Here is a 21,850-nt window from a genome sequence, read left to right on the forward strand (position 1 = left end):
AAGAACATAATAAGGAAAAACACATCTCTAGTTTTTGTTTTTGTTTTTTTTTTTGATGGGAGGACTCTACAATAGTTTACTTAATTTTTGCTTAATGTAATTCATTGGGAAAGTAGGGAAATTATGGATCAAAGGATTTATTGTCACTTGAAATAGCTACCTCTAGAAGGAATATGCGTAGGGTACTAAGGAAGTCAAACACTTGAATATACCTCTTTGCTTTTATTCTTTTTATCTTAGGTAACTTCATTTTTAGTGAGATTTCATTATACAATAATAGTTTTGTGGGCAGATCTTGGAAAATTAATCAGTACTGAAAACTTCCTAGTTTGGTAATTACCAGAGAAATAATTAATTAACCAATATTAAAATTTAGTTGGTAAATTAAGGTCGAGTCTCATAAATGAATCATGTTAAATGAGTTACAAATTATATCAATATTATTGAATTTAACTGTATTAAATCAATATAATTTCTTTGACATCATAGAATAGAAATTGATGTATGTGTGGTATATTGTATTGAACTAGGGAGTTTGTATTTTTAAGAATGTTATATAGTTTCATGAATTTCAGTTAGATTTGTTTGAATGTGAATCATTTTTATAATTAGCAAAAATATCATTGCCTTTGTGTCTTGTAGCAGTTGTGTTAGCTTTTGTATATGTTGAGATGAATGTAAATTTTAACTTATTTTCTTAAACATTTCCCAAAGGTTAGGAAATAATTTACCATACAGAATGTTAATCACTTTCAAGAATTCCCAGTTTGTCATTTATTTGACATGCTCTATTTCTTATTAGATTGTTTGTTAACTGCCTTGAAAATGTTGAAGAAAGTAGGGAGTAGTCTTTGCATGCCTAGTTTTTACCTGCAAGGAAAAAGATAAAAGAAAATAGAATCAAAACTGAATTGCAAAAACATTTAAGTGCAGACAAGCTTCTGCTGAGAAAGTGGAGATGAAATTATGTGTGAATGTTAAAACATATGGATATGTTGATTATCACTATGTTTAAGTATTTTTGTTGTAAGGCAAAGGATTTGCAAAGTTAGAATAAATGCATGCATTATTGGTATTGCTGAAGTCAAAATAACTTTGTTTCTTCAAGGTTTTTTGTTTTGTTTTGTTTTTACTTGTTTTTTTAGAAACCAGATACGTATAGAACTGGATGTTTATTTTTTAACTCCTTTTTTTCTTAATAATTTAATGTTAAGAGCTATTAGAATTCTGTGATTGTACATTTATGAAATATTATTTGGGCAAGTCATTCATAAAGGAATATAATATTTTGTCCTTTTTATTGTGGTAAAGTATATATAAAATAAAAATTACCATTTAACCATTTTAAGTATGTAAATAGGTGTATATACTTACTTACACTGTAATTCAGTGTAAGTACATTTACATTGTTGTGCAGCCATCACCACTATCTCCAGAACTTTTTCAGCATCCCAAACTACTGCACTCATGAAACATTAACTCCACATTCCTTCTTACTTCCAGCCCCTGTAACCATTGTTTTATTTTGTCTTTATGAATTTGACTATTCTAGGTTCTTCTTATGAGTTGAATCATATTTGTTCTTATGCGACTGTCTTCTTTCACTTAACGTAGTGTCTTTAGGGTTCATCCATGTTATACCATGTATCAGAATTTCATTCTTTTTAAGAATGAGTAATATTTTATTTTATGGATGTGCCACATTTTGTTTATCCATTCATCTGTCAGTGGACATTTGGGTTGTTGTGAATAATGCCGCTATGAACATTGGTGTGTAAGTTATCTGTTCAAGTGTGGTAATATGTTTTTCTAGATATTTTAATATTGAAAAATTTTTGTGGTAATGAAATTCTATTTAAATGGACTAGATAAATATCTATATTTTCAGCGATATCAGTGAATATTAAATACCTGGTGTGTATTCTAAGTAGTGGGGATATAAGGAGCCATAAAATCATGATATACTGTTTTGAACTTACAATCTAATAATAATAGGGTGTGTTTATAAAAATACACTGGTGGGTAGCATATGCTTTTGTTGAAGAGGTATTCACAATCTAATACAAACCAGCATCCTCTTTCACTAAATTTTTGCATGTTGTCCTCACCAATTAGGAGGCAAAATACTTGATCATAATCAACTTGGATATTCCATTCAAGCATATGTATTTAACATATGCATTTAACATTCAAGCATAAATTCTAGAGAGATCATACTAAAATGGAAGTTGGATCATGACATTCCTCTAAACAGTTTTCTCTAATGAAAACATTCTTAGAGTGATTTAACATTTCTTTTCCCAGACTTACACCTTAACTTTTATCACATCTCTTATCCCTGGGTGAGCTGGGTAATTCTTTGTTGTTGATACATTTCTTATGCAGGTAAACTGGCTTAAGTGTACATGAGTAAAAGGCAGAAGGTTGAGCTTCATATGTCTCAATGTTCTTCCCAGATTCGTGATTCTAATTTAATCTCTACAGTACCTGTATTTTCCAAATGAGAGAAAACAGAATAGGCATGTATAACCTCTAAGTAAGGTTTCTCAACAGATCTATGGTAATTTTAAAAGCTAAAATTTGATCAGAATATAAACATTTTGTTATGTTTTGGTATTTCAGTGGTCTTTTTCTCTCTCTCAAAGTATTTTTCCTGGAAAAGCAATATAAATCTTTTATGAATTCAATAATAATTTTGCAGTTTAATTGGATTTTTAAGGTTTCTCTGTGTGTGCCAGTTGGACCTTTTGGAGAGTGTTACTACTCTTTTTCCATTGAAATGTTATACCAAAGGAAAACATTCAGCTAGCTGTTAGATTCACATTTCCTATGGATGATGTTTTGAGCTCAAAAGGAACTTTGAACATTTTAAACACAACTGAGAAGAGGTTCCAAAAGGCAATGCTGTAGTACTGTTTTTGTTTCCATATTCATCTACTTGACTCCCAGTAGTGAGCCTGAATTGTGAGTGATAAAGACACTTACAGGCTCATTACTCTGCAGAGTGGGAAAAAAAAATGAAAACCAAACTAATTTCGAAGTCAACACTTAAAAAAGTGAAGGGATGAATGAAATCCATTCATTCAACACATATATGATAGTCCACTATGTACCAGACAATCCACTAAACACAGGAAATAAAGCAGTGACTAAAATAGAATCAGTCCCTACACTGTTGGAACTTGGATTGCCTAGAACAGTGAGTGGAACATAATAACCACTTAAAAATATTTGAATAAATGAGTTCTGTTTTGTGGAGAAGGTATTGGAGTAAGAGGCATTGTATTGAAGAAGTGTGGAGTGTCCTGATCATTGTATTATAGATATGAAAAAATGAAAAAATGAAAAAAAACCCCAAGTATCTATTAATAGGGAAAATGGTTAAGTAAGTTATGGTAATACATTGAATGTAATATACACTGGGGCCTTTAAAAATAATGACATGCGAAGATATATACTGGCTGACATGAAAGATGTTCTTTACCTAGTGAATTAAGCAAAGTAGGCTATAGAATAGGATGTATGCAATGAGTCCTTTAATGTAAGATGGTTTATCTTTAAGTAAAATGTCTTGAGAGATGGTGCAGAAATGGTAACCCATGAATTATTCTTTCAGAAGATAAATTTCCTATGATCTTTTCTTTATCCTTTATGCATTTCTGCGATTCTTTTGTTTTACAACGACCATGTGCCATTATTTAAAAATAATTAAGCTAATTTAAAATGTTTTCAGATAAATTGATTTTTAAACTTAGTATCTGTATCAGTAGACATTGTTACTAGTTGATGGTCCATTGTCCTGTAAATGTCCTTTCTTCTGGAAGAAAGTTAACCAGAGGGAAATACTTACCTTTAACATTTAATATTTATCTTTAATATTCACAGGGTATATTTTTAAAATGAATAGTAATATTTTTAAATGTGTGTAATAGTAGGAAACTTTTATAGTAATTTTAATTTTTATAGATACTTTGAGGAATGTTCACATAATTAAAAGATGGACAACTGAGACCATTCTTTAGCTTTTTTCTGTGTTTGAAAACTTAATTTGGGGGTGCCTGGGTGGCTCAGTTGTTAAGCGTCTGCCTTTGGCTCAGGTCAGCCCCGCATCGGGCTCTCTGCTTGGTGGGAAGCCTGCTTCTCCCTCTCCCACTTCCCCTGCTTTTATTCCCTCTCTCACTGTCTCTCTCTCTGTCAAATACATAAAATCTTAAAAAAAAAACTTAATATGGATGTAGATATTAATAGATATTAGATTGAACTGTATTTTTTATCTGAAGATTTGTTTTTGCTTTCTTCTTTGCTTAGTATGATTACTGATTTTTTTTTTTAAGATTTATTTATTTGAGATAGAGCAAGCAAGAGAGCATGAGCGGGGGTTGAGGGAAAGGGAGAGGGAGAAGCAGGCTCCCCACTGAGCAGGGAGTCCAAAGCGGGACTTGATTTCAGGACCTTGGGATCCTGACCTGAGCCAACGGCAGACGCTTAACCGACTGAGCCACCCAGGCGCCCCTACCCCTGATTTTCTTAATTAGGGGAGAGAATACATGTGTTTTGGGAGTCCTGGTTATAGTTGGTTAATATTCTTATGTTTTCACAGTATAGTAGGGCAGATCATATTAAATTATTTCTTCATGAGTGTTTTCTTCCAAATTCCTTGTAATAAGTTGTATTTTTATCAGGACAAATTAGAGGACTCATGTAAAATTCCATTGTACACATAGATTATTCATAACAAACTCATTTTATTAGAAATAGTATAGCATCTTCACTTCAGATCATATTGACTGATTATTGGAGTTTCAGAGAGATGATTGAATTTGAAAACTGTGTCTCAAGGTCTGTTTATCTTTTTAAATGATTTTAAAATGATTATTGTTAAATACTTGTTTAAATGATAGGTTAACATTGCTTAGGTATAAATAAAAATATCATTCTTCAAAACAAGAGTTTTGTCAGGCCACATAGTCCTTTGGACTGTGATACACCAAATTTGAGACAATTTTTTTTTCTAGATGTTTGGCTATAAGTGCCATAATTGTATAAAATCTTCACACGCTGAGCATATGAAGCAAAGAAATCAAGCTATAAACCTTAGAAGGTGATTTTAGGTCCTGTTCTCTCTCTCTCTTTATTTTTAGTTTTTCATTTCTGAAAAATAAGATGCTTGTTCTAGTTTAATGAGTATGATAATATCATCTCATATTGTCTTCATTTTTTAAGGTGAGATAGTTGATTGAGTGGAGAATAAATCATTTTGTTAGATGTTGACTCCCTTCTAGAATAAAAATGGGAACCTCTTTATCAGTAAATCATTGTTATATATACTTTAAATGTTTAAAAATATAAGAAAGGAATTATAGAAAAACTGAAAATGCTTAAATTAATACCATATACATGAATGATAGATAGCATTTATAATTGGTATTTTAATTATTACATGATATGTATATAAGTAATAACATTGTGATTGTTAGTCTAAATGAAATTAATGGTTTCTTCTTTTATACACTGTCACTATACTTGGACTTTCCTTCATTGCACTCATTTATTCATTAGTCAACAATATTCATTGTCTGCTATAGGCACTGTTCTAGACTTTGAGTGATACTAATCAATAATATAGACAGAAACTATTGATCTCCTGGAGCTTTTATTCTAGTGGGAATACAGATACTAAACAAGTAAGTATGTTTGATGGTAATAAGTATTCTAGAGAAAAGTAAGTACATCAGGGAAGGTAATAGAGAATGTTGGAGTGGGAAGTATACCATTTTTATATAGAATCGTCAGGGCAGGTTTTATTGAGAAGGTGATAGTTGAGTGATGATGACCTGAATTTGATGAGGAAAGAACTATGGTGGATATTTGGACAAGTGTGTTTCAGACAACAAGTTCAAAATCCTTGTATTGGGGGTAGGCTCAGAATATTTTAGAAAACTAAGAAAGTAATTGTGTAATTATTTGTTTCATATTTGCTTTCCCAGTAGATTCTGTTATCCACTAAAATGGATATTATCTCTGTTTTGTCATCATTGCATTCTTGGCACTTAGTTTAGTGCCAAACACATGGTAGGCAGTGGGGCAGTGGATAAATATGGATGAATTCATGAATGATGAGGGGGCGTTTTGAAGGAATCACCTGCCCGATCCCCCTTTCTAAAGTTCTGTTTCAAACTGCAAAGGTCTTTATAGATCGTAAAAAAACAAGAGAGTTCTTTAGGTAGAATGATTCTTCCAAAAGTCATTGTTGATTAGTAGTATTCTTGGGATGGCAAAGATTTTATTTCTTATCCTATTGATAGGGATGCTTTTGTTTCAGATGTTTGGTCTAGATTGGGAAGATCCTTGGCTGTGAAAGATATCCTTGCGGTAGAATCTGAAATCAGGTTGCTGGGTTAAAATTTCTGTTTGATACTTGCTAGCTATGTGACACCGTTCCTACCCCCATTTAATTCACCTTTAAATGCCTTGGTTTTCTTATCTGTAAGGTAGATATTGTTTTCTCTGTTCCAGTATTCTTTACACCGTAAACATTTTCTTTTGCATAATAGGATTTTCTCATTAATCTTCCAGTACACTATCATATAGACATTTTTCCCCTTTTTTATTTTTTATTTTTTTTAAAAGATTTTATTTGTCAGAGAGAGAGCAAGCACAAGAAGGGGGAGCGGCAGGCAGAGGGAGAAGCAGACTCCCTCCTGAGCAAGGAGCCTGATGTGGGGCTCCATCCCAGGATGCTGGGATCATGACCTGAGTTGACTGAGCCACCCAGGCATCCCATTTCCCCCCCCTTTTTAAAAACGGAGCTATGATTAAGAACATAGGACTTTGGAATTAAATGTACTTGGGTTCTATAAAAGGTTAGCTCTTAAAGTTACTTGTTAACATGTATCAAAGTTTTTATTTAACTAATGAGAGATCAATCAAGAAGACAGAAGAACTGCTTCCAAGAGTATTTGAGCATAAGGAGTTCACCTATTCATTAAGGAAAGGGATGCCATGATAAAATGACTAAGCTACATAGAAGTCTGATAACTTTTTTTTTTTTTTTAAGATTTATTTATTTTAGAGAGGTGGGGAGGGGCTGAGAGAGAACCTCAAGTAGACTCCTTGCCAAGTGCGGAGACTGATGCGGGGCTCGATTCCATGACCCTGACATCATGATCTGAGCTGAAACCAAGAGTTGGCCATTCAACCGACTGAGCCTCCCAGGCACCCCAGAAGTCTGGTTAACTTTTAAAGGACAGGGAAGCCATATCTCCTTTGGGATTTAATCCTCAGAAAATTTGGAATGTGAAACATTGAGTTCAATTTAAATATCATCATGGTCTTTATCATCATCTCTAATATCATCAAACTGGATTTCATCATCATTTCCATCACCAAATGTATATCATTGATTTTAGCAGGCTTTGGAAGCTTGCCACATGCTCTCAGATTTATACCTTCATCTGCATTGTAGTTTAAAATTACATCAGTTCTGTTATCCTCATAGTCTGTCAGACCAATATAATGTATGAGGTATTTATTCAAGCCATTTTTCTCAGTTTTCCTTTCATATGACATAATCTCTTCACACCATCAAGACACATTACTTCTGATTATACATTTCCCAATATTTTGATTACTTGGTTATACTCTTATTCATCCTGTTTACACACCAGCTTTTTTCAGGTTCATTTTCACTCCTACCCCTGCACCTGTTTTTACCTCCTTTACCTTTTTTCTTGGTCATTACAATACCTCATGGCATCTTAGTCTCCTTTCCTGTGGTGGTGGTGGCAGCTGTTCTTCCAAAAGGCACATGGGATTACCTAGCATGTTATGCAAAATGGCACTCTGCAGGTGCGGGAGAGTTTTGAGACTGAGCTTTTCTGAGCCAGCCTCAGTGGCAGCAAATTTATATCCCTCCCTCTTCCCTTTCCATGTGTGTTAATGTGTTTAAGGTTTTCTAGGGCAGGTCTAGAGGAAACCTTTATTCTTGTGCTCTCTTAGCCTCATTACTAAGGTGGACCTCTCTTTGGGACTTTACTGAATGTCGCAAGGATTCAGTGAGGGCTCTCTATCTTGTTTGTAAGAAGTCTAATGATTCCTGGCCCTCTGTGAGCTCTAGTATCATCAAATAATTTTACTCAGCTTTAGCTACCTGGTAATTTTTCTTTCCCAGAACTTGGCTTTGCTTAACCTTATGTGTTTTCACCCTATGCATATATAGGTTGTCATTCAGGTAATTTAAGGGGATCTCTCTCTCTCTCTGTCTTTTTTAAAATTTAAAAAATAGGTCTTTGCATAGCTCTCTCACTTCAGGGACTTTTCCCCCCAAATAATTGTTTTGTTTTGTTTTGTTTTTGTGGTCTGACTTCTGCCTTTTCAACTTAGCAATGCACTAGATTCTTTTTGGGTTTCCCCTTCAACATACTGTAATCTCAAAAGTGCTTTCAGAAAGAATCCCAGGTAATTATAGTTCTTCCCTGTTCCCTTTCTTCTTCTTCTTCATCTTCGTTGTCTTCTCCTCCTCCTTCTCCTCCTCCTCCCTTCCTCCCTGGAATCAGTTTTGTGTTGCCTGTTGTCCAAAATCAGATACATAGTTTATTCCATTTTCTAGTTGTTTACATTTGGAAGTTAATTCTGGATCTTATTACTCCCTTGTGGTAAAAGTAGAGATCTCTTAACACTTTCAAAATGAGGAATGATATTCTTAGCAAGTGATATGTCCTGCCCATTTCAAATTGTGTTCAAATACCATTATGTGTAAAAATTCACTTTTAAATGTTGCTTAAATTAAATTGATCTTAGTAACAACATTTCTGTTATTATTCCACACATAGCTATAAATAAAAGCTGCTTTGGCTGCTTTTCATCTAATATTAGCTCCCAGTCAACTGATGCATTAAATTAAAGTTGGTGTAACGCTAATGATTTATAATAGCTGATTCTTTTTGGTACTTTTATGCCTCACTGAGGATCACTGGCTGTTTTTTGATACTTTTCTTTCTTTCTTTTTTTTTTTAAACAGGAATCAGTATAACTAAAAAAAAAAAAAAACCTTAAAATAATTCTTACTTAGTATAGTAACTTTTTAAAAAAGATTTTATTTAAATATGAAAGAGAGAGCACATGAGTGAGGAGGGGGGAAAAGGAGAGGCAGAAGCAGACTCCCCGCCAAGCAGGGAGCCTGATGTGGGGCTCAATCCCAGGACCCCTAGATAATGACCTGAGCCGAAGGCAGATGCTTAACCAACTGAGCCACCCAGGCACCCCAGTATAGTAACTTTTTACTAATAAAAATATGTTTTATGTTTCATCCATTGAGGATCCAGTGAAATATAGTGTAAGTTTAGTACTGCTCAATTCTTTAAAATTCCTCCAATTAGTTTAGAAACATTGATAATTGGAAGTAGAGTATAAACATGAACTGGTATGAACTTAACTGAGAATGTCTCATTAAGTTTGGAATTAGGGAAAAAGGATGTGTTTGATGAAGAACAACATACTGAGCTGAATTTTTTTTTTTTTTTTTTTTATAGGATATGAGGTGTTCATGAAAGTGAATGATTCTCATGGTTGATTCTATTGGTGACATGACCTTCATTCATCATTAATGCTTACAGTATTTCAAGTTACCGTATTAGGTGCAAGATTCTTCTTCTAATAGTCATTATGTGTCTATGCTGTTCTTGGAAGAGAGACTTCAAATTCTTAGGAGAGTGTTTGAAAATGAACCAGTAGTAGCACTGTGATTTGTATGTTGTGTACTCAGGCTCAACATAGGCTTATTTATTTATTTATTTATTTGAGTGGGAGAAGGGGGGATTTTCATTATATTTATTTTTTTAGAGAGGGAGGACACAGGCATTTTTGACTCTGGGATTAGAATTGTACATTGTTAATCTTAGGAAAAAATACTAAAGAAATTTATAGCCATAATATACGTATCTCTCAAAGGATGAGAGTCAGGGTTGTAATTATAGGTGAAAGAACTATAAATTTGTTAGTTCTTACAGATGGCAACAAAATGTCTGATTCTGTTACTTTTTCTTTTTTTTTTTTTTAAAGATTTTATTTATTTATTTGACAGAGAGAGACACAGTGAGAGCAGGAACACAAGCAGGGGGAGTGGGAGAGGGAGAAGCAGGCTTCCTGCCAAGCAGGGACCCCGATGCGGAGCTCGATCTCAGGACCCTGGGATCGTGACCTGAGTCGAAGGCAGACACTTAACGACTGAGCCACTCAGGTGGCCCATGTTACTTTTTATTATTTCTTAAAATATTTTTCCTGGGGCGCCTAGGTGGCTCAGTTGGTTAAGCGACTGCCTTCGGCTCAGGTCATGATCCTGGAGTCCCGGGATCGAGTCCCACATCGGACTCCCTGCTCAGCAGGGAGTCTGCTTCTCCCTCTGATCCTTCCCCCTCTCATGCGCTCTCTCTCTCTGTCTCATTCTCTCTCAAATAAATAAATAAAATCTTTAAAACTACTGCTTCTAGATATATCCATTGAGTGTGGTGTGGCAAAAAACTGTTTACTCTTTAATTTTTTGACAGCAGATGTAAAATGCAGACATCTATTCAAGATCTTTTAGATACTAATGATTATTCAAACTAATGTATGACAGTCACTAGATACCTTTGCCAAAGCTGCTTTGGGTTTATCTGTTACTAAAAGAGGTAGGTCTACCTGTAGTGCTGCCTAGGCAGCATGGATGCACTGCATTTCATCCTCCTCAGTTGCTTATCATTGAAATTTATGGATTATGTTTGTTATTTTGATAGTGTTGTTTTCTTGTAACTCTGCCCCTGAAGAGTAATAGTCCCTTGGTCAGTCAAACCATACTGCTTTGATTCATTTGGAGTCAAGACAATAGATCTAGCTGTGAATTTTGGCTCCTGGTTTTGTGACCTTAGGTGAGTTACTTAACCTCTGCTGGTTTATTATTATAGTATGGTAGTTAATTGAGTAGACTCTAGAGTGTTTGTGAGGATTTGCATCCTGGCTGTGCTACCTTTTTTTTTTTTTTTTTTAAGAGAGAGAGCTAGCAAGCGTGTACACTCATGCATGCACACGTGTGTGTGGGGGTGGGCAGAGGGAGAGAATCCCAAGCAGACTCCACTGGGGGGCGGGGAGGGAGGGGCCAATCTCAGGACCCTGGGATCATGACCAGAGCCGAAATCAAGAGTTGGATGCTTAACTGACTGAGCTACCCAGGCTCCCCATGGCTCTGCTACTTACAAGCTATGTGACTTTGGGCAAGTTACTAACTTTTCTGCCTTCTCATCTGTAAATTAGGGATAAAAATAGTATTTTTCTATAAAATACTTTAGTAAGCCGGGCACATACTAAGCACTCAATAAATGTTTGCTATTATTATTTTCTATAAAATGAGGACAAAAATAACATAATAGGGTTATTATGAGGCCTGAATGAATAAATAGATCACTTTGCACAGGAACCTACTACATGTTCAGTAAATGAGGTACTATAATGGGATTGATGATAATTATGATCATGTAGCAGATGTGTCTATGGAATAAGATCCAAGATTTGTAACAAAAGAGAGCACACTGGAGTGCCATTGATTTGCTAATTGGTCAAGACACACAGAGTGAGTTGCAGTGTTCTCTTAGGTCACTTGTACAAAACAAATCAACTTTTGTATCCCAGTTGGTACACAAGATGTGATAGATGAAAACTCCTATCCAATAAGACTTCAGAATTGTAATCTTATTATACTTGTTGTGGTATCAGTACAGTTTAGGATTGGTCACACTCCACAAACAGCCAAAGAAGTAAAAGTATATATTGGGGAAAGCTTTTATATTAGCTCTGTTGATTAAAGATATGATATAAAATTTCTGCCAGTATCAAGCGTTACTCAGAATCTGTGAAAAATGGATAGGAACTTGTGATGCAGGCTGCTGGAATACTACCCAACCTTAAATCTGTTTTTCTCTTCTATATTAATTGATCCTCTTTTTTTTTTTTTTAGGTAGGTACATTGACACCTTGGAGAAAAGACTGTATTTTGTAGATAAGTGACTAAGTTATGGCAATAAAGATAAAGCAGAAATAGTATGTGTTTGTGTGCTTGTAAAGGTCAGTGACTCCTCTGGAAGAGATCCCATTTTGCCATTCAGTTTCTCCTTTTTGACCTTTATTGAAGACGTAGTAACTACAACTTTAGCAAACATTTTGGACTATAAGGTGATCTTGACAATGGAAGCCAGTCACAGAGAATGGTGAAGAGAAAGTTAGAAACTTGGGTCCCTGAGGGTCTCTGAGGATACTATGCAACCACCCTCTCTACATGGCCTTTCTCTAGATGACTTTTACAAAAGAAAAAATAAACCTTAATCTTGTTTAAGCCAAGCTGCTCTTGTGTTGGGGTATTCTGTAATGTGCAGAACCATATCCTTATACTGAGGGGAAGCAGTATAAATAATAAAGCACTATTGAGATTTAATGGTTTGTGTGGGAGGAGTGAAGATTTAAGGAGAATTGGAGGCTAACACTAAATGACTAAGGGAGGGATGCCCAGTCCTTAAGCGTCTGCTTTTGGCTCAGGTCATGATCCCAGGGTCCTGGGATCGAGCCCCGCATCGGGCTCCCTGCTCAGCGGGAAGCCTGCTTCTCCCTCTCCCACTCCCCTTGCTTGTGTTCCCTCTCTCGTTGTCTCTCTCTGTGTCAAATAAATAAATAAGGTCTTTAAAAAAGAAAAATGACTAAGGGGTTGTGGGTCTACTTTGATCATACTGGTGAAATTTTATTAGATTAATAGGAAATAGGAAACTTATTGTACATAGAATTGTACATTGATTCATGTACCTGTTGGCCATTTGTATATCATCTTTGGGAAAATGTATTGAGATCCTCTGCCCATTTTTTAAATGGATTGTTTGGCTTTTTTCTATTGACTTGTATGAGTTCTTTATATATTTTGGATATTAATCCCTTATCAGATATATATCTTACAAACATTTTATCCCATTCCATAGGTTGTCTTTTCATTTTATTGATGGTTTCCTTTGTTGTACAGAAGTTTTTTTAGTTTGATGTAGTCCCATTTGTTTATTTTTGCTCTCGTTGCATTTGCTTTGGTATCAAAGTCAAAAAAATAATTTCCAAGACTGATGTAAAGGAAGTTACAAGATCTTGTGGTTCAGAGTCTATGGGAATAAAGAAAGGCTTAACCCATAGACCTTTATTTACTAATAAATTATCATAGCTTTCATTTAGCAAGCCCATACTACATACTAGTCACCATGACTAGCACTTCACACAAATACCTCAGTTCAAAATTACTATAAGTATTCTTTTAAAGTAGTAAAGTAAAAAAGGGTTAATAGTCTCACTCAATCAAAATATTAAAATAAAAGCTATAATAATTATAGCCAATATGTTCTAACTCTACTTGGTTTGAAATGAGTGTTATTAACTAATTTACAAAGAGGTTAAATACTATGGTCACAGTCACAGCTAGAAAGTAGATGAAATGGGCAAACACAGTTGACTATAAACCTCCCTCACTGTTAAATTTCTAATGATTATATTGCTAAATGTTACTGAGTATATCTCTTTGTATAGATTTTTTTAGTAGTTGCTTTAAGTATTACCTGAAAGATACATAACTTATCACAGTCTACTCACATTGATGTCTTACGAGTTTGAGTGAAATGTAGAAACTTTACCTCTCTGAAGTACCATTACTCTCTCTCACTTACAATATAATTGTCTTAATTTTGCTCTACATGTATTTAAAACCATAACAGGCATTATCAAAACATAATGTAGAAAAGTCAAGAAGAGAAAGGAAATTCTTTTATATTTACCCATGCTTTTGCTCTTTCTGTTGTTCTTTTTTCCTTCTGGGATATATGAAGCAAAAAGAAAACTCAGAACTCACTGCTATGTTACCGCTTTAGTCCCTAGATTATTAGCAGCTCTGCCTTTTCTATCTTTCACAGTCCTCTTGTATTTGTTTTATATAGAGTGTCCAGGGTTTTTAGCTGTTCTTAGTGGGAGGGATAGGAAGAAGTCTGTCTTTACCATCTTGGAATGGAACCAAAAGTCACTTCACTATTTTAAATGTAAAAAAATTAAGTCAAATGGAATTTGTTTTATCTAGTTTTCCTAACTGTGTGCTATTTGGGAGGAAAAGTTTGAGGCCTTTCAATCTCTGAATTAAATTATATTTGAAATGATCTAGTGATATAGCTGCTTGTCCTTGAGTTAAAAGGTATGTGTGGAAGGAGATTTTCTAGCCTCCCTTGTAATTCTTAAAGTCAGCAGGCTATTCTTAACAGTAACAAAAAAATAGCTATCATTGGTTTTGGTTCTGCCGCTTACTGACTTTACAACCTTGGGAAAGTTATTTAATCTCAATGTGCCTTAATTTCGTCCACTGTAAAATAGGGATAATAGTACTTACATCAGGAGGTTGTTGAGAAGATTAAATAGTATTATAATTGTGAAGTACTGCGAAAAATACCTTGCATTCAGGAAGCACTACATAAATGTAGCTGTTATCATCATTACACTTAGAATGATAGGCCCCCTATGATAGCAATTATTATAATCATTTCAAGGATAAAAAATTCAGGCTCAGTCTGCCTTCAGCTCAGGTCATGATCCTGGAGTCCTGGGATTGAGCCCCACATCAGGCTCCCTGCTCAGTGGAGAGTCTGCTTCTCCCTCTGCCCATCACCCTGCTCATGCTCTCTCAAATAAATAATAAAATCTTTAAAAAAAAATTCAGGCTCAGAGAAGGTAAGATGCCCTATTTAATTCCTTGCTGGCCCAATTCTATATTGGTATGGCCAGGATTTAGACCTGTTCTGTCTGACCTTAGAACTTAGAGTTTCCAAGGCATCATGCTATGTACCTATCAACATCAAATCCTTCTGCATCCCGCATTTTCACCTAATATTATATTGTGTGTATTTGTCTTCATTAAGCTGAGCCATGGTAGCTCACCAGTGGTTATCCCATAACTTATTTAAACTTCTCTTTTTAGGATATATAAATTATCTCTCTGTCACCCATCTGGCTCACATATTAGTGAATTATTAGCCAATAATATCATCATAATATTCTGCATACATGCAGTAGCAAAGATTAGCCTTTAAAGGGCTTTCATGCCTCTTAGATGAAGATTGAAATGTGTGTGTATTTTTAAATATATCCCACTAAATTTTCCTGTAGCATAAAATGTTTATTACACTTTTGAAACTCTCTTGTTCTTTAGAAACAGTTTTAAGTCTGTTTGAATCTGAATTTTTAATGTGTTTTTTTAGAAAGTTTTCTAGAAAGATTGTGACTCTCTATTCATTACTTGTATCTGACTTAGAATTTTTCAATACATTTGTCTGTCCTTCTTAGCTATGAAATGTGATGTTTTTTAAGTTTTTAATTTTAATTCCAGTATATAGTGTTATAATTAGTTTCAGGTGTACAATCTAATGATTCAATAGTTCTGTAGAACTGTATACATCATTACTCAGTGCCCATCATGAGAAGTGTACTCTTAATCCCCTTCACCTATTTTACCCATTTCCCCCAAACAACTCCCCCCGATATGCTTTATTTTAAATGAGTACCCTCAGTTAAAGTTACTACTTTTTCTTCAACAAGAGCATTTTTTACTTGAAGCGTATTTCAGAGTACATGGTTCTAAAATATATATATAAAACATTCCATCCAAGAAAAGTAGAGTATATATTTTCCTCAGATGTACACAGAAGAATCCCCTGGTTAAATCACATAAAAAGAGACATAACAAATATTACAAATTTAAGAAGACTGAAATCATACCAAATATATTTTTCAGCCACAATGATATAAAACTAAAGATCAACAATAAAAGAAAGCTGGAAAAATCTACAATACAAATATTAAATATTTAATATGTGAATATTAACACACTACTGCATAGGCAGTGGGCCAAATAAAAAATCAAACAGCAAATCAAAATATGTGTCAAAACTAAAGAAAAAGAAAACACAATATTCCAAAACCTACGAGCTGCAGCAAAAGCAGATGTTAGAATGAAATTTATGTTCTGGGGCGCCTGGGTGGCTCAGTCGTTAAGCGTCTGCCTTCGGCTCAGGTCATGATCCCAGGGTCCTGGGATCGAGCCCTGCATCGGGCTCTCTGCTCTGTGGGAAGCCTGCTTCTCCCTCTCCCACTCACCCTGCTTGTGTTCCCTCTCTCACTGTGTCTCTCTCTGTCAAATAAATAAATAAAATCTTAAAAAAAAAAAAAAAAAAAGAATGAAATTTATGTTCTGATGCTTGTATTAAGAAAGTTCAAATAAACATTACACCACAAGGAACCAGGAAAAGAAGAAACTTAGCTGAAATTTAGTAGAGGAAGGAAATAACAAAGAAAAATCAGAAGTAAATAAAATAGAGACCAGAATAAAAAAATAACATAACATTGAAAGTAATGATCATTAAAAAAAAAAGAACAAACACAAAATTGGCAATGCTTTAATTACATTAACTAAGAAAAAAAGATTCAAAAACCAAAATGAGAAATGGAAGTGAAAACAATATAACAGTAACCACAGAAATACATAGTGTGATAACAGATTACTATAAACAATAATATAATAAACCCAAATAATTTCTAAAAATGTACAAGTTACCACAATCTAATCATCAATCTTGAATCCAAGAAATAGGAAATCTTAGACCAATAATATGAATGAAAGTTGAATTAGGAATCAAAAAACTCCCAGCACATGGTTTCATCGGTGAATTCTACCAAACATTTAAAAATATAATGACAGTCTTTATCAAAATCTTACAAATAATGGAATATAGGGAGCACATTCAAAATCATTCCATGAGGCCGGTACTACCCTGATACCAAAGCAGGGTTAAAAATAATACAAGAACAAAAAAATCTAGTTTGATTTAAGTTTGCTACTCCAACTTTCTTTTGACATCCATTTGTGTGATAAATGTTTCTCCACCATCTCACTTTCAGTTTGCAAGTGTCTTAAGCTCTAAAATGAGTCCCTTGTAGGCAGCATATAGGTGGGTCTTGTTTTTTTATCCATTCTGACACTCTGTGTCTTTTGATTGGAGCATTTAGTCCATTTATATTCAAAGTAATTATTATTATTATTATTATTTTAAGATTTTATTTGTTTATTTGATAGAGAGAGAGACAGCGAGAGAGGGAACACAAGCAGGGGAAGTAGGAGAGGGAGAAGCAGGCTTCTTGCTGAGCAGGGAGCCCGACGCGGGGCTTGATCCCAGGACCCCGGGATCATGACCTGAGCCGAAAGCAGACACTTAACGACTGAGCCACCCAGGCGCCCCAGTAATTATTATTTTTTAAAAGATATTTATTCAGAGAGTGTGCGTGGGGGGAGGGGCAGGGGGAGGAGAGAGAGAACTCAAGTAGACTCTGCTCTAAGCATGGAGCCCAGCATGATCTCATGACCCTGATATCATGACCTGAGCCAAAATCTTGAGTTGGATGCTTAACTGACTGAGCCACCCAGGTGCCCCCAAAGCAATTATTCATAGATATGTATTTATTGCCATTTTGTTATTTGTTTTGTTGTTGTTTTTGGAGAGTTTCTATGATCCTTTCTTGTCTTTGATACTTTTGGTTTCTCCTTTACAAAGAGTCCCCTTTAATATTTCTTGCAGGGCTGGTTTAGTAGTCATGAACTCCTTCAGTTATTATTTGTGTGGGAAACTCTTTATCCTCTCCTATTCTGAATGATAACCTTGCTGGATAGAGTATTCTTGGCTGCAGATTTTTCCCATTCAGCACTTTGAATATATCATGCCACTCCCTTCTGGCTTGTTAGGTTTCTGTTGAGAAATCTCCAGCTAGCATTATGGGTTTTCCCTTGTATGTTATGGATTTCTTCTGTCTTGCTGCTTTTAAGATTTTTTTCTTTATCACTATATTTTGCAAGTTTAATTATAATATATCTTGGTGTTGGCCTGCTTTTGTTGATTTTGATGGGAGTTCTCTGTGCCTCCTGGATCTGTATGTCTGTTCCCTTCCCCAGATTAGGGAAGTTTTCTGCTATTATTTCTTCAAATAAATTTTTGGCCCCCTTCTCTCTCTCTTCTTCTGGGACTCCTATAATACAAATGTTATTGCGTTTGATGTAATCACTGAGTTCTCTAAGCCTATTTTTGTGTTGCATAATTCTCTCTCTTGTTCAGCTTCATTATTTTCCATTATTTTGTTTTCTGGGCTCTGCAGCTTATCATGAGTTGGCTTGAATGCAAGTGTTTGGTTTGAAATTATTTTTGGATATATTTCTTTCTGAACATCTAGTTTGGACACTTCCTATATATAAAAATAAATGAATAAACATGAAAATGACTTTGAATCTTAGTTTTAATTCTTCTAAGGCTTGATTTTAATTTTATTTTGCCTAGGATTTTAACTATAGGTATTAAATAAATATATGCACACTTGGGTAATATTCATGCATTCAGGTTTTCATTCAATAAATACTTTATAAATAATAAAGGGCTTGCTCTGTTTTAGGCACTGTGCTCTAAGTCCTTGTTCTACTACTTCATACCTTTTAGTATTGGAAATAAATAAGTCAGTAAGTGTTGTGATAGAGAATAATAGAGGATGGTGAGTGCTTTTTAAAAAAGATAAGGTGTTGTAGCATTTAGGGTCCCAGTTTTGTTCTGGAACCTACCCTTAGGGTTAAATCCTGATTAGTCTAAGCCATAATGGTAATCCCATCCCACTTGTCAGTGATTGATTTTGTGAGGCACAGGTGAGTCAGTCCTGCATAATAAGATGTGCAGATCTTCTAGGGGATACTTCTGTCAGTAGTTTCTTCTTCCTTAAATTGAGATGGACTAAAGGTGATTTCCAATTGTTCTTTGGTAATGTGTGTACCATAATTACATGTAGCTGGGATTGAGGCAGCCAACTTGTTCATGAAGAATGCTAGCCTTAGGACAGAAGCTGACATGCCAAGGGGATAGAATAGAAAGATGAAAATAGATTTTTGGAGTGATTAAATAAACTAACTTTTTGTCTACTGAGAAAATTTCCTTATTTTTAAAGCTATTTTGAGTTAGAGCTTCTCTAACTTGTATCCTAACATGTCATAATCGATACAGTTTATCAGGGACTATCTCTGAGAAGAGGTGACATTTATTTAAGTAGAGATATGAATTATAAGAATGAGCCAAAGGAATTATAGTTCAGGTAGAAGGAACAGGAAGAATGACGGTGCCATGATAGGTAAGAACTTGGCAGAAGGCTAGCATACCTACTTTCTGATGACCAAGGGAAAAATAGTAGTAACTAATGCAAATCACCATTACATATATTATTTCATGTAATCTTTACAATTATGTGAGGATGTACTGTTATTCTCATTTTATAGTTGGGTAAACTGCCTATATATTTATAGCCAGTCATTAATTTGAAATGGTTGCTGTTTCTACTCTATCATGCTGCCAATCAAGTATATATTATGTAATACTGGATAATCAGATAAAATGGTAAGGTATACATTTTATTTGAAGTTTTTAGTATTACTACTTTTCAGCAGTTTTAATCTATTCAGGCCAAAGGTACAGATGCCAAGGCCAGATTTCTGGACCCATTTGAATAGTACAAATTAATTGCATCAGTAAACACAGCCTGGTGTGTTATCTTGAATTAAGCTGAGTGAGATACTCCTGATGGAAACCTCATAAATGTGATTATTTGTTTGCACTTCAAAATGAGGAAGATTAATTTCTAAGATAGGCTGGTTTCAGTGAATTTAAATAGAGTATTTTGTGCTTAGGTATTCAGGATGGCTAGCATTTTAAATTCATATGTGCATATACTGTGACCTTACTGATAAGCAGTGTGAAAGTATGATCGATGACTCTGGAAGTCATGAATGAAAATTGAATTTTATAGTCTTGGTAGGGGCTATATGAAAATTTCCTTTTCTGTCCTCTCCTATTCTCCCCCTTCCCCTCCACTGCCTTCTTGCCTCCCATTCTACTTTCTTCCTCCCTGCCTTTATTCTACATTTCAGTTTAGTTGGTTACATCAGTGCTTTTTACCATAATAAAAGTTGATTTCAACTAGCATTAAAGGGCCATATTTATGATACTTTTTTTTCTTTGTTTTTTTCTACTTTCTTAAATTAATAAACACATAATTTTATAAACTTCCCTTTTCCATAGGGAGGCTAGACAGTAAGTGGTAGTTTAAATAAATTATATATAACAGTACTTAATTTAAAAATGAATTTAGATCAAATGGGAAGATATTTAAAGTCTTGGGTATATGTTAATCTAGAATTGAATTCTGTATGTACAGGGCTTTTAAAATATTTGTACTTTTTTTTTCTTTTTTTCCCCCCAAGATTTTATTTATTTATTTGAGAGAGAGAGTACATGAGAGAGAGAGAGAGAGCATTTTGGAGGGGGGGTAGAGGCAGAGGGAGAAGCAGAATCCCTGCCAAGCAGGGAGCCTGACTCAGGGCTCTATCCCAGCACCCTGAGATCATGACCTGAACCAAAGGCAGACACTTAACCAACTGAGCCACTCAGGTGCCCCCCCCCAAAAATATTTGCACATTGTAATTGATAACTAGCTTTTCTCCAGAAGTTTTATTTATATTTCCCTTTATCAACCTGATACATTTAAAATGCAATAGTTACACTTAACTTCTGCTACATTATAGTAGTTATTAATTAAACTTGTTAAATAAATGATTTTCTTTTCTGTTAAATTTTTCATTTCATTACAGTGAATTACTTCAAGAAGTAGTCTGTAATAATGATTTGGTTTTTCCACTTTCCAGTTAAGAAAGTAAATTCTTCTAAAGATGATAACTCTCTGAACTATATATTTTATAATGATAATAACTAGTATATATTTATTATAATTTAGGGAATCATTTGAATATTTGTGATTATTTCTTTTGTTGGGGGGCGGAGCAAGATGATTATTTCTTTTGTTCTGAGAGAAGGTTAGGCTACTAAGAAAACTGAACACAGTTTATGGTTTGTTAATTATATTACTAGTTATTTGAGTTGATTCTTACTGTTTTTGAAATGTGTGCAAAATACAATTTTCACATTAACATTTGGATTGAAGTTGATTATATCTATAGAATAATTACCTTTGGAATTTTTTCATTAAAAAAAAAGAATGTACAGTGATTTTGCTGAAAAAACTCTTCCATTGAAACTCAAGATGCAAGCACATAATTTAGCCATTTAATGACTTAGCAGCCTCCAATTATTGACATTGCCAATTACATTCACAAAATGGAGATAGTTTAAACTTTCTCTTAAAATGTTTGTCAACTGTATTGAAACATAATTTACATCAATAAAATATACCCATATTAAGTGTACAGTTAGATGATTTTTCTCAAATATATACCTTCATGTAGCTGTCATTCCCCTTTTTAGTCAGTCACCTGCTTGCTCCCTGGCCCTTTGTATTAGTTTCTTTGTTCTAGAATTTCATATCAGGGTGAATTTTTTTATCCCTGGTATCTTTAGCCAGACATGTTACTGAGATTCATCCATGTTATATATATTAATAGTTCGTTCCTTTTTACTGTTGAATAATATTCTAGTATATGAATAAGTCACAATTTGTTTATCCATTCATGTGTTAGTAGATACTTGGATTTTTGTGAAATTTTGGCTCTTATAAATCAGCTGTGAACATTCTTGTACAAGTCTTTGTATGAACATATGTTTTCATTTCCCTTGTAAATACTTAAGAATGGAATTGTTGAGTTATATGGCAAATAAACATTTAGCTTTTATGAGACTGTCAAACTTTTTTTCCTTTTTTCTTTTCTAGAAAAATTTATGTAAAATCGCTG

General features: G+C 34.3%; 1 protein-coding gene and 1 pseudogene across 9 annotated transcripts in view; one reads left to right on the plus strand and one right to left on the minus strand.

Annotated features, from left to right (window-relative positions):
* The window catches only part of FUT8 (fucosyltransferase 8), a 316,924-nt gene that overhangs the window by 118,099 nt on the left and 176,975 nt on the right, over nt 1-21,850 (plus strand). Inside the window, exon 5 of one of the 9 annotated variants that reach the window (XM_032405324.1) lies at nt 9,531-9,635. The exons of the other annotated variants lie outside the window; for them this stretch is intronic. The gene's annotated coding sequence lies outside the window, so the exon portion shown is untranslated. The remainder of the gene's footprint in view (nt 1-9,530; nt 9,636-21,850) is intronic. 9 annotated transcript variants of the gene reach the window in all.
* LOC116633069 lies at nt 7,156-9,014 on the minus strand (annotated as a pseudogene).

Source organism: Phoca vitulina, unplaced genomic scaffold (genome assembly GCF_004348235.1).
Source record: "Phoca vitulina isolate PV1807 unplaced genomic scaffold, GSC_HSeal_1.0 scaffold7, whole genome shotgun sequence".
Taxonomy (NCBI): Eukaryota; Metazoa; Chordata; class Mammalia; order Carnivora; family Phocidae; genus Phoca; species Phoca vitulina.